The following is a 14558-nucleotide window of genomic DNA, read 5'->3' on the forward strand; positions in this document are numbered from 1 at the left end:
TGCACACCTCGGGAGCTTTGGATTTAATAATGGAGTCTCTCTAGACTTGCCTACGGCTTTACCATTATTGAGCCATAAGAAGTCCGAAAGGAGCTAACCCTTGGCAACTCTGCTATGTTAGACCTACTCCTCTACTCTCTATAATTAACCACTTTGAGCCGTGGGTGTAGATACTTAAGAGCCGATTTTCAAAGGCTAAGAGGAGTGGCAACTAAGGTTTTGTATTGCCAAAGCATACACTAAGTATAAACATAAATTTTGTTAACATGGCTGACAATAATCAAGAGAGTAGAATGAACATTGATAGCTTTGATTTTGCACATGAAGGTGCTAATGATGATGCTCCCATGTTTGTGAATTATCTCGTCACTAGGTTGCAACAAGCTATGGGCAACCCTGTTTTGCAAGCCGAAGTTACTCAACAACTTCGTGCTTATGGAATTTCCCTTCCTCTCCCAGAGGAGAGAGAGCTTAGGAGGCCTCTTGAATAGACCCCCAAAAGAAGACTCTCTCCCATTGGAGAGGAGGAATCCAAAGAGAAAGAAAGCAATGACAGTCTAAGTTCTTCTGAAGATGTGGCTCCACGAAGACGGCGGTCTAGACGATCGCCTACTCCTCCCAAGAGGAAAAGAGCAACCTATAGTCCTTCTCCTCATCACTCTAAAAGGCAAGAGAGGAAACAAAGGAAGAAAAGGGCTAGGAAGAGGTCACCCTCTTCACCTTCTTCCTCTTCCGATGAAAGTTATGGCTATTCTCCTAGAGAATACAAGAGGGGAGGACATCGCAAATCATTTCCTGCATGGCGAAGGTCACAAAAGCTAAAGAAGTTCAAGGAGGGAGGAAAGAGTATCTCTTTTCTCACCTATGATGGCACCTTTGGTGCTACCGACAAAGTGTTGGCCTTCATCCAGCAATTTGATGCGGCTTTTGGGGACGAGGGCTTCACAGAGTCCTCCAAGCTACGCCATGTAGCTATGCACTTCCAAAAATCAGCTCGTCAATGGTGGGCTAGCCTTCGTGGCAATGGAGAAGCCCCAAAGACATGGAAAACTCTACGAGTTTCCATCATGAAGCAATTTCTTCCAAGTGATACTAAAGATAAAGTTCTTACCGAATGGCGCGGCTTGAAGCTTCTCTCTCATGAGTCTATCAACAAGTATGTAGACAAGTTTTGGGATTTACATCTCAAAGCTACTGTCTTTGAAAAGATAGACTTTGCCGAACAAAGACAGCAATTCTGTGCGGGATTACCTGAAGAGATGGCCGAATACATCAACTCTCAACGGCCCGGTACTATTACCGAAGTAATCCACCACACCATGGTTGCTTCACACATCAATTTCCATCAAGGGGCTAGACGTAATGCCAAGCCCATGGAAAACAAAGATAAAAATGATGCAAAGGGGAAATCCAATGCTCAAAATAATTCCCAAGGCACTTCCAACAACAACAACAACAATCGGTCCAAGGAGAAGGGAGTTTACAAAGGTAAAAACAAACTCTCTCCTGAAGAGCTTGAAGCTTTTCGCAAGGACCATAAGTGTTTCAAGTGTGGAGAGCAAGGACATGGCTATCATTCTTGCCCCAAGAAGAATACTCGCAATGAGACTCCTAGGGCTTCCACCATCGGAGCTCCAAAAGAGGATGGTCATTGCAAAGGATCATCACTTTCCTATGCGTGGGGAAAGGTAAGAGAGCATTATGCCTTCATCTTGTTTGACCCAGGCTCTACTCTCAACTTCATATCAATAGAGTTGGCCACCAAGTTGGGCATTCAAGATTTTGAGATGGGAGATATAGTAACAGCCGATGCAACTTTCAAGGGACAACAAGCCTCCGTTACTCCCTTGATTGGGAAGTTGAGGCTTCATGTCCAAAGCTATGTCGACAAAGAAGACTTCTTCATCTCTCCTCTCCAACATCAGGATGTTATCCTAGGGGCACCATGGTTTGATCGCATGGCTGCCAACATGAAGTTCCCTGAAAGGAGAATTTACTTCACCTACAGGGGAAAGAACATGTATATAGATGCTAGTGAGCATGGTCGCACTATTCCACTTGTAAATCCTCTTTCTTTTGATAAATCAATGAAGAGCTCAGTTTCTGCGTACATGATTTATGTCAAAGAGTCTCTAAAAGCTAATAATGTTTCATCAAATGAAAATGATAGGAATCAAGAAGAGTTAGACTTGTCTACTTTTCTAAAAGGATTCCAAGATGTGTTCATCGATGATATCCCTATGGACCTACCTCCAAAACAAAGGGATGATGACCATCGTATTGAGCTCCTTCCAGGAAGTTCACCGCCTAACAAACCTCCTCATCGAGTCTCACAAGCTCAACAAGAGGAGATTATGAGGCAAGTGCAGGAATTGGTAGACAAAGGGATGGTGAGGCCTAGTTCCTCTCCCTTTTGTTCTCCAGTCCTTTTAGTGCAAAAGAAAGATGGTACATACCGTATGTGTGTGGACTATCGAGCACTAAACCATATCACTATCAAAAAAAGATTTCCCGTGCCTCGGGTAGAAGATCTGTTTGATAAGCTACAAGGCTCTACCTACTTCAGTAGGATTGACCTTAAGAGTGGCTATCATCAAATAAGGATAGTGGATGAAGATATCCTAAAGACCGCGTTTCGCACAACATTTGGTCTTTATGAATATCTAGTCATGCCTTTTGGCTTGACTAATGCACCATCTACTTTCAATCATCTCATGGAGAAAATTTTTAGACCATATCGTAAATTCACTGGAGTGTTCTTTGATGATATCATCATCTACTCCAAGTCTTTGGAGGAACATAAGCAACATCTCCAAGTGATTTTTCAAGCCTTGAGGGAGAACAAACTTTTTCTCAACCAAAAGAAAAGTGAATTCTTCCTTCAAGAGATTCAATATCTAGGTCATATTATCTCTCACGATGGTATTCGTATGGATCCATCAAAGTTAGAGGTAATAAAATCATGGCCTAACCCAAGGAATCTACATGAGCTAAGAAGCTTTATTGGTATGTATGCATACTATAGACGCTTCATAGCAAAATTCTCTCAAGTAGCAGGACCACTACACGACTTAACAAAAAAGAATGTTAAGTTTGTATGGACTGCTAAGGAGCAAAATGCTTTTGAAAAACTCAAAGAGAAGCTTACTTCACAACCAGTCCTCGTGCTTCCGGATCTCTCAAAGCCATTTGAGGTCCAATGTGATGCGTGTGGTGATTGCCTTGGAGCGGTTTTGCTTCAAGAAGGGCATGCCATAGCATATGAGAGCCGAAGGCTCAATAGTGATGAACGAGTCTTGGGCATTTATGAGAAAGAGCTTTTAGTTGTTCTACATGCCCTAGACACATGGAAGCACTACCTATTGGGGACTCCATTTATCCTATGAACCGACCACCAAAGTCTCAAGTATTTCATGACGCAAACCAAGCTTTCCGACAAACAAATGAGGTGGGCAAATTTTCTTTCACAATTTAATTTCCATATTGCTCACATAGCTGGTAAGCACAATCAAGTTGTCGATGCACTTTCACGACGACCAAAAGTTAATGCGGTGTCTATAGCTACTCACAATGATCTATCCTCTATGATAAATGAGTATGCTACTGACCCTGACTTTAGAGACATAATGCGGTGTCTATAGCTACTCACAATGATCTATCCTCTATGATAAATGAGTATGCTACTGACCCTGACTTTAGAGACATAATGTCAGCCCTTGCTTTGGGGAAGAAAGAGGAACCATTCACCTTGCAGGATGGTTATCTTCTCCACAGCAATAGGCTATGTGTTACCCATTCCCTTCGTGAGAAGGTTATGTATGAATCCCATGCTCCTCCATATGCAGAGCATAGAGATATTCAACCTACTCTCCGAGGAGTAGAGACGTATTTCTATTGGCCTACCCTGAAAGTGGACATACAAGAGTATGTTTCAAAATGTGTAGTATGCCAAAAGACCAAGTATGATAGAGGGAAGCAACCTGGATTACTCCAGCCATTGCCTATTCCAAATTCACCATGGGAGAGTATATCCATGGATTTCATCTTTGGATTACCCAAGTCTATCCATGGGAATACAGGAATATGGACAATAGTCGACAGGTTTAGCAAGCAAGCACATTTTATTCCTGTCAAAAAGACTATTAAGGCACATCAAATGGCAACTCTCTTCATATCTCATATTTTCAAGCACCATGAATTACCCACATCCATCGTGTCAGATAGAGATCTTAGAATGACCAGTAATTTCTGGAAAGGTCTCTTTGAAAATCTAGGAACAAGATTGAATTTCTCTTCGGCCTATCACCCACAAACGGATGGCCAAAGTGAGATAGCCAATCTTACGATACTCGATCTACTCAAGACTTATGTTACCGAAGTAGATCAACGCTCACAATGGGAAAAGTATTTACCTCTAAAAGAGTATGCCTACAATAATACTGTCCATACTTCTACCGGGAAAGCACCTTTCGAGATCATAGAGGGAAGACCTAAAAGTCCCTTGCTACTCAAAGTACATGGGAAGATCTTCGCTGCCGATGAATATAGCCGTGACCTACAAGAATATTTTCAAAAGATTAGGGAGGCTATAGCCATCTCTCAACAAAGGCAAAAAGCTGTTGCTGATAAGCACAGAAGAGCCTTAATGTTCAACAAAAATGATTGGGTCTTACTCAAGTTTCCTAAGACTCGATTAAGCCAAACGACGGGCAAAAATCCTACGGGCCATCAAAAGTATTATGCTAAACTAGAAAAAAGATACTATGGTCCTTTCCAAATTTTGAAGCCTATCAATGAGACGGCTTATCAACTCCAGTTGCCCAACCATTGGCTTATACACAATGCCTTTCATGTAAGCCTACTTAAGCCCTACAAAGGTGAGCCACCAATTGAACCAATTATTGAAGACCCTCCTGAAATTGAAGACCAAGAAGAGGTGCTACAACCCGAAGTTGTCCTTCGGCATAAAGACAAGGTACTACGACATGGTAAGATAATCCGACGGTATCTTATTAAGTTCAAAAATTATCCTTTTGAAGATGCTAGATGGATGCAAGGAGTACAACTTAAGGATAGTATGAACCTTGTCAATGCTTACAATGCTACATTAGAGTAAGCAAATGTACAAATTTCTTTTAAATGACTCATGTTTTTGTCTTATATGACTAGTCTTTTTTTTAATTATGCACAAATTTAACTAGTATGCATGCTTAGAATCATGTTTGTGATGACGACGTCTCTCAAACACCAAGTAGAATTTGTCACTCTACTTTGGGAGAATGAAATGGACTAAAGAGCAGACATGCTTGCGGCAGCTATGTCTCCCAACACCAAATGGATTAGTCATCCATCTTGGAAAGATGTCGTAGGGTAAAAAAGGGATCCTCTACCTGCTAAGTACGATTGACTAATGACTAAGCCTTTATCTCTTCTACCTCATAGTCGAGGACGACTATGATTTCAAGAGAGAGGTAATGTCATAAAATCTAATATCTAACCAACCCAAATTATTTTCTCATATTAAATTGATCACTTAATGTGGGAGAATAAACGGGAACAAGTGTTAAGATATAGATATGTGCTTATAGATCTATCTTAACACGGGGCCAATAGTAAAGGGGCCCAAATGGGAGATGGTCTATCAAGAGCAAGGCTAACCAATGGAGCATAAGACCTTAGGGTTAGCTTCATTGAAGACCTCCAATAATGTGTGTAAAAGTCCTTTGACCTTAGGTAAGCTAGGGCTGAGCTTGAGGTGGGAACCCGGCCCAAGCTCGAGGTGTTATTCCTGCTTGAGGTGCTTATCGTGCTTGAGGTGTTTGTCCTTCATGAGGTGCTTGATTAAGCTGCTTGAGGTGCTTGACTTACTCCATGCTTGAGATGCTTGACTTGCCGCTTGATTAAGGTGCTTGAGGTGCCTTGAGATGCTTGCCTGAGATGCTTGTGGGAATACCCCCTAGTCCAAGTGCTTTGTCATGCTTGATGACTAAGGTGCTTGAGCTCCTAAAGTCAAAAGCATCCCTACAAGAGGGGGGGCGAGCCCTTTTCCTAGGGATTAGAGAGAGAACACACACTCACACTCACAAGGGAAGCCCCAGCTTGAAGAGGCAGCAAGGACACATGTCAGGTCCCTACCCATGTTACCTTCATGTGTTGCTTGAAGCCTATTGGCTAGGCTTCAAAGGGGTCCAATGATAAATTACTTGAATTATCTAATTGTTTTTGCATTTATCAAGTCCTCTCTCTCAAAGGGGAAAGGGGGACACTTGTCCCAAGGCTATCCCTGTTGCTTGTAAGGCCTTCTGCTTGTGATTGGCTAGGCCTGGAGGGGTCCAATGAGCTTCAAGCATGAGCTACAAGGGTGGGTCGACCCAAGCAACCTAGGGGGGTGCTTAGGGGGTATACTCACCCACACACACTCACAAGCACTCTCATTATGTACTATGCAAAGGCAAGAGCTCCCTCTCCTTCTCCAAGCAAGTAGAGGTTGAGAGCCTACACCAACACTCTTGGCTATGGAGTGCAAATCCAACCAAGAGCCATGCTTCAATGCTTAAGCTTGCCATCTCCTTCTTCTTCATTACTATGCTATTATGTATGCTAGCAACAAGAGTATGATAAGTGAGGAACTAATTCTTTCTCCTACGAAATGTTTCTTCTTCCTCTTCCCTACCCTCATTCCCTGCTAGCTCTCTCCCCCTTCGAAGGTGTTTGAGGTCTTGGGACTGAGGCTTGGGATAGTTAAAGCTTTCTTCAAGTTTATGTTATGTTTGTGATGCACGAAGCCTTCCATCTTCATGGCATCACCTAGGTCACAAGGAACACAAAGACTGTATTGTAACAAGTCTCTCTTTATGGGAGAAATCATAATACAAATGCCTATTGGAGGGGGGACCGGCTCCACATAAATCCGGTCCTCAACTGTTGTCATGTTCTCTAAACTCTCTCTCTTGCAAAAGTATTGTCTATGCCAAGTTAACTAATTGCTATGATTATGTTGCTATCTTCAATTATGTCAACCCGCTATGCTCACAAAATCATTTCTTGAAAGTACTCTCATTAAATTCCGCTACTCTCACATTGAATAGGCAAATTCCATTACAGGATCTTTGATCTACTTCCGTTACATAGGCTTTTAGTAGATCAAGAATTGTTAGGTTAGTTATTTCACTTTGGCCATCCGTTTGCGGGTGATAGGCCGAAGAGAAATTTAGCCTTGTCCCTAAATTCTCAAAGAGATCCTTCCAGAAATTACTTGTCATTCTAGGATCTCTATCCGACACTATGGACATTCCCAAGCCATGGTACTTGAAGATTTGTGAAATGAAGAGGGTTGCCATTTGATGGGCTTTGATAGTCTTTTTGACAGGTATAAAATGAGCTTGTTTACTAAACCTGTCTACTATCGTCCATATTCTCGAATTCCCATGGATAAACTTAGGCAATCCAAAGATAAAATCCATGGATATTCTCTCCCATGGTGAATTAGAGATTGACAAAGGTTGAAGCAACCTGGGTTGCTTCCCTCTATCAAACTTCGTCTTTTGGCATACCACACATTTAGAAACATACTCTTGTACGTTTGTCTTGATGGTAGGCCAATAGAAATATGTTTCAATCCCTTTTAGGGTAGATTGAATCCCTCTATGCCCCACATAAGGAGGGGCATGAGATTCATACATTACTTTCTCACGTAGTGAGATAGTAACGCATAGCCTATTGCCATAGAGAAGATAACCATCTTGTAAAGTAATGGTTCCTCTTTCTTCCCTATTGCAAGGGTTGAAATCACATCTCTAAAATCGGGATCAATAGCATACTCATCTATCATAGAAGATAGATCATTGTGAGTTGCTATGGAAATGCATTCACTCTCGGCAATCTTGAGAGTGCATCGGCTACTTGATTATGCTTGCCACCAATGTGAGCAATACGAAAATATGAAATTGCAAAAGGAAATTTTCCCACCTCATTTGTTTGTCGGAGAGATTGGTCTGCATCATGAAGTACTTAAGACTTGGTGATCCGTCCGCAGAATGAAAGGAGTCTCCAATAAATAGTGCTTCCATGAGTCTAAGGCATGTAGAACTGCGAGGAGTTCCTTTTCATATAGCCTAGAGCTTGCTCAACAGGGTCAAGCCTTCGACTTTCATAGGCTATGGCGTGACCTTCTTGGAGCAAAACAGCTCCAAGGCAATCACCACAAGCATCACATTGGACCTCAATTGGCTTTGAGAGATCTGGAAGTGTAAGCACAGGTTGAAAGATAAGCTTTTCTTTAAAAATTTGAAAGCATTGTTCTCCTTGGGAGACCATGTATACCTAACGTTTTTCTTTGTTAGGTCATGTAATGGTCCTGGAATTTGTGAGAACTTTTCTATGAAGCGTCTATAGTATGCACACATACCTATAAAACTTCTTAGTTCATGAAGATTCCTTAGTTTAGGCCATCCTTTTATTACCTCTAACTTTGATGGATCCATTTGGATGCCATCTTGAGAGATAATGTGACCTAAATACTGAATCTCTTGCAAGAAAAATTCACTTTTCTTTTTATTAGCATAAAGTTTATTCTCTCTTAGAACTTGAAATATTACCTGGAGGTGTTGCTTGTGTTCATCTAGTGAGAGTAGATGATAATATCATCAAAGAACACTCCAGTAAAGGTTCGGTGAGGCTTGAATAGCTTCTCCATCAAGCAGTTGAATGCAGTTGGTGCATTGGTCAAGCCAAAAGGCATGACAACGTATTCGTAAAGACCAAACATAGTTCAAAATGCGGTCTTTACAATGTCTTGATCAACTATCCTTATTTGATGATAGCCACTTTTTAGGTCAATCCTACTGAAGTAGGTGGACCCTTGTAGCTTATCAAATAGGTCTTCTACCTATGGAACGGAAAACCTATTCTTGATAGTGATTCTATTTAGTGCTCTATAATTGACACACATACGATATGTGTCGTCTTTCTTTTGCACTAATAGCACTAGTGAGCAAAATGGAGATGAGTTTGGCCTAACCATGCCCTTCTCAACTAACTCATGCACTTGCCACATAATCTCCTCTTGTTGAGCTTGAGAAACTCTATAGGGAGGTTTGTTAGGCGATGAACTTCCTGGAAGAAGTTCAATTGCATGGTCATCATTGCCTCGTTTAGGAGGTATTTCACAATGGATGTCGTCAATAAAGACATCTTAAAACCCCTTGAGAAAATTAAATAACTCTAATTCCTTGTGATTGTTTATATTTTCTTTTGCTAAAGCATTAGGTCATTTTGAGAATCTTTAACAAAAATCATGTACACGAAAATAGAGCTCTTTATTGACTTATTGAAAGCTTGCGTATGTACAATGTGTATGATGTTACCCATTTCCTTAGCATCTATGTACATATCTTTTTCCCTGAACCTAATGTAGATTTTCCTTTCAGGGAATTTAACATTGGCAGCCATGCGATCAAACCATGGTGCCCCTAAGATTACATCCTCGTGCTTGAGACGAGAGATAAATAAGTCCTCTTTGTCCACATAGCTTTGGACATGGAGCCTCAATTTGCTGAGTAAGGGAGTGACTGAAGCTTCTTGCCCCTTGAAAGCACCATCTGCAGGTAGGACATCTCCCATCTCATAGGCTTGGATGCCTAGCTTGGTGGCCAACTCTGTGAATATGAAATTGTGAGTAGAACCAAGGTCAAAGAGAATAAAAGCATCATGTTCTCTTACCTTTCCCCAAGCATGGCATGGAGGAGATCCTTTGTGGTGAGCTTCGTCTTCTTGGATTTTGACCAAGGTAGCTCTAGGATGCTCATGGTGGTTGTTCTTTTGGGGACAAGCGCAGTATGCATGCCCTTGCTTACCGCACTTGATACAACGGTTATGCTTGCAATAACGCTCAAGCTCTTTAGGAGAGGGTTTGTTTTTTCCTTTGTAAACTCCCTTCTCCTTAGCTTTGTTGGAATTGCCCTTAGGAGACTTTTGGACATTGTCCTTCCTCTTAGGCTCATTGGAACCCTTGTTTTCCGTGGGCTTAGAATTTCTCTTAGCCCCTGTTTGGAAATTGATTCGAGAAGCCACCAAACTATGGTGTATAACCAGGGATATGGTACGTGGCCTTTTGGAGTTGACATACTCCGCCATTTCTTCAGTCAATCCCACACAAAACTGTTACTTTTGCTCTCCAAAGTCCATCTTTTTGAATACAGTGGCTAGAGATGTAAGTCCCAAAACTTGTCTACATATTTGTGAATGGATTCATAGGGAGAGAGCTACAAGCTTGCCATTTGGTGAGTACTTTGTCTTTGGCATCGGTGGCCAAAAATTGCTTCATAATGGAAGCTCTTAAAGCTTTCCATGTTCGTGGAGCTTCACCATTTGCCCGTAGGCTAGACCACCATTGCCTGGCAGACTTTCGAAAGTGCATAGCTACATGACGTAGCTTAGAGGACTCCGTGAAGCCCTCATCTCCAAGCACCACATCAAATTGTTGGATAAAGGCCAAGACTTTGTCCGTAGCACCAAAGGTGCCATCGTAGGTAAGGAAAGAGATACTCTTTCCTCCCTCTTTGAACTTCTTGAGCTTGGACAACCTCTTCCATGCGGCATAGGATTTCCTATGGCCTCTTCTTTTTTATTGTTCAAAAGTTGCACCATCGCTTTCACAGAAGACGAAGAATTTGAGGAAGATGGAGAAGAGGGTGACCTCTTTCTTGCCTTTTTATTGCCTTGGTTCTCTTTTTTTGCACCATCACTTTCTTCATAAGAGGAAGAGGATGAAGAAGAGCGTGTCCTCTATCTCGCCTTTTTCTTCTCTTGACTTTTGTCATCCCTCTTTGAATTATGGTGTGGAGAAGTGTGCGATGGCCTTCTCCATTTAGGAGGTGATGGAGAGCGTTTTGCCCGCCGTCTTCGTGGAGCCATCTCCGCCAAGGTGGCAGGAGACTCACTTCTTTCTCGTTCCTTTGGTGGGGGCTCTTGAGTTCTCCTTTGGGAAGGAGATGTGTCATCAAGAAGCAAATTTTTGAGCCCTTCGTATGGATCCTCTTCTTCTTCCCGAATTGGAGAGATACCTCTTTTGGGAGTCTCACAAGGAGGCTTCCTAGGTACTCTCTCGTCATGGTGGGGAGTTTAGAGAATCCCATGAGCACGAAGCTGCCGTTACACTTCACTTTGGAGGGATGGATTGCCCATGGCTTGTTGAAGCCTAGAAACAAGGTAGTTAGCAAGCATAGGGGCATCATTTAGTAGCCTGCTCATTAGCAAAAATCAAAGCTATCAACATTAATTTCACTCTCTTACATCTCCTCACATAATCACTCATATTAGCATAGCATAGCTTAGTAATTAGCATGGTAGAGGAGATGAGCATGCATTGAAGCTTGGCTCTTGGTTGGATTTGCATCACAGAGCCAAGAGTTGTTGGTGTAGGCCTCCCTTCTCACAAGCTTGGAGTAGGTGATAAGCTTTCCATTAAAGCTTGAGAAGGAGAGAGAGAGAGTCTTCTTGCTTCACACATGAGCTTGTGTGTGAGTGTGAGAGATAATGCCTTTGAAAATTCAGTCCCCCCCTCTCTCTCTTGGTCGACCCCCCTTGCTAATTACTCTTGCTAGCACCTCATTGGACCTCTCCAGGCTTAGCCAATGAAAAGTAAGTAGCATAAGTGATAGCCTTATGACATGTGTCCCCCTTTCCCCTTTTGTGAGAGCTTTAGGTAATTAATTAATGCAAGTAAACTCTCATTGGACCCCTTTGTCTCCTGGCCAATAGGAATCAGGCAAGCCATTGGTCTACTGAATGCTCATTGGACCCCTTGGGAGACTGTCCAATAGTCTTCTAGAGAGCTTAATTCTTATTGGTTCTTTTATTAAGTGTTTTTCAAATGAATTAAACTAGATTTACTCTAGCCTAATTCTCATCGGTCCACCTCCATGGTCATCCAATAGGATTTGAGTACACCTTGTGGGCATCTGGGCTAGGGAGCTGACACAAAAACCATGTGTGGACACTCATTGTGTCATAACAATTAGCCCAATTTGAGTCAAAAAAAGCATGCAAATTTGGCGATAATGATCCCCCTTGGGGTAAAACAACCTAAGATGTAAAGCGCCACTCAAGTAGCAAAATATTATTTTAATAGCTTGCCATTGCTTAGACCCTGATCTATGCATAAATCTGATGGCATGTGAGACTACAAAGTGAATATCTAGCTTTGTATTACATACATAAATAAGGCATCCAAAACAGTCTAATAAAGAGTGACATTAGCAAGATTTCTAGCATTATAAAGACTTAATTTCAAAACTCTTTCCATTGGAGTAGCAATAGGTTTGGAGTCCTCAAGTCCAAACCTACATAGTAATGTTTCTATGTATTTTTCTTGACACAAAGCAATCCCTCCATCACACTACTTAAGCTATAGGCTAATGATGCAAAAGCCCCAAGTCTTTTATCTTGAAAGTGGCAATCAAATCAACCTTGAATTCAGTAATGTGTGTCTCATTCAAACTAGCAATCAACAAATCATCTACAGATAAAACAACGATGAGAAATACATCACCCTCACATTTGACATACAAAGTTCTCTCAGTTGGAAAGCCTTGTTTAACCAAATGAGTGTTAGCTTTCTCACACCAAGCATGAGGAGACTGCTTCAACCCATACGAAGCTTTCTTACATTTTCATACTTTATTTTCTTGTCCTTTCTTGATTAAACCACGAGGTTGCATTACATATACTGCCTCAAACATATCACCATTCAAGAATGCAGTAACAATGATTAATTGGTGTACATTCCATCCAAAATGATTTGCCATTGCATATAGAAACTGGTCATACATTTTGTAGTGGATGGTATAACCTCTAGCCTTTGCTTTTGGGATTGTACCCAACAAAAATGCATTTGACAGCCTTATCATCCAATTTTTTTCATTGCATTTGTGGCAATAAAGCATAGGATAAACAACCAAAACATGCATGTGATCAATAGGTTGCTTCTTATCATGCCATCCTTTAGAAGGATCAATAGACTGCAAGGCTTTGTAGGGTACCTGTTAAGCACATATGTAGCACACATGACAACCTCAAGCCAAAACAAATGTGGTAAAGCTTGACTCTTGACCATACATTGTGGCATCTCCGTAAGTGACCTATTTTCTTTTCAGCAACACCATTTTACTAAGATGTATTCGACACTCTACATTGGTGTTTTATCCCATGGCTAGCCAAAAATGAAATAAGTTCTTGAGACATATGCTCCCCCCCTCAATCTGAATGGAGGGTGCCCATAGTACATTTAGAGATGTTTTTAGCCGTAACCAGAAATTGCTTGAAACACATGAACACTTCGGATTTAGCCTCAAGCAGATACCCATGCATGCTGGAGTAATCATCAATGAAAGTCTTGAAGTACACATAATTATCCAAGGATGGAGTTTGCATAGGCCCACAAGAATCACTATGCACAAGATGAACCTTGCACATAGCCCTTACTAAACCATCATCTGGAAACTTTCAATGTTGCATCTTACCCAAAATAAAGCCTTCTTGCTTAGAAGGTGCTTCAAGAGGCGGCAAAGAAGCAACCATATCAAATTTTTGCAAATGAAGCAAACTACTTAAATTCAGATGCCCAAAACATGCATGCTAAAGTTTAGCATCTGAAACAGCCTTTGAATCCACATCTGCATTTGCAAAAATCTTCCCACACTTATCATATAAAGTGGGATTATACAGCCCATGGCACAAAATGGCAGATGCAACAATTTCATCACCAAAATTGAGATCATGAATTGTATATCTATCATTCACAAATTTGACAACACGACCAAGTCTTGCTAGTGGAAAAACAGATAAAACTTTATTTTTTATCCCTAGTAAATAAACTATTGTGCAAGGGCAAAATTGGACTTCTTACACATTGGAAGCATTTTAGGGTTCTGTTTGTTGAGCTTAGCATGCCCATTGAAGCAATTGATGTCACCAATTTTCCTATCCAAGAAGTTTCATTAGCACGTTCATTCATTATTCCGATTAGATATGTAGTGTTAGCAGAGATGAAGTGTCCACCACATTAACTACTTCTAATGATATCTCGATACTTCTCGATACTTCATTGTTTCACCCAACAATGGCCATCATAGATCTGTTCCATTCCAACCATTTTGGAGACACCATCAAGAGCTGGTTGTACTACATTTGAGTTCCTAAAGTAACACCATCTCTCAATTGTGTATGCATGTCTCCATCTAGTGTAGATACGATATCAAACATTTCATTGTTACTGGTTCCCCCAAAATCTATAAGGTTTACCATTGCATATCTTGTTGGACAGTCCAAGAGAATTGGTTCATTACAAAGAGTATCCACAAACAAAATAACCTTGCAAGACGATGAAGAATCCATGTCTCAAGGAATGTTGATTAGTTGATAATTGCACAATATGAAGGTGTATTTATAGACAATTTACATTCACAAATTTATCCATATTTTCACCAGTATCGCAATTTATAAACGTGGGGGAGGGAGAAAACTGTAAGTTGAGATAAGTTAAAATTCTCTCTACAAAA

The sequence above is a fragment of the Adiantum capillus-veneris genome, chromosome 3, assembly GCF_014529385.1.
Source record: "Adiantum capillus-veneris isolate H3 chromosome 3, ASM1452938v2, whole genome shotgun sequence".
Classification (NCBI taxonomy): Eukaryota; Viridiplantae; Streptophyta; class Polypodiopsida; order Polypodiales; family Pteridaceae; genus Adiantum; species Adiantum capillus-veneris.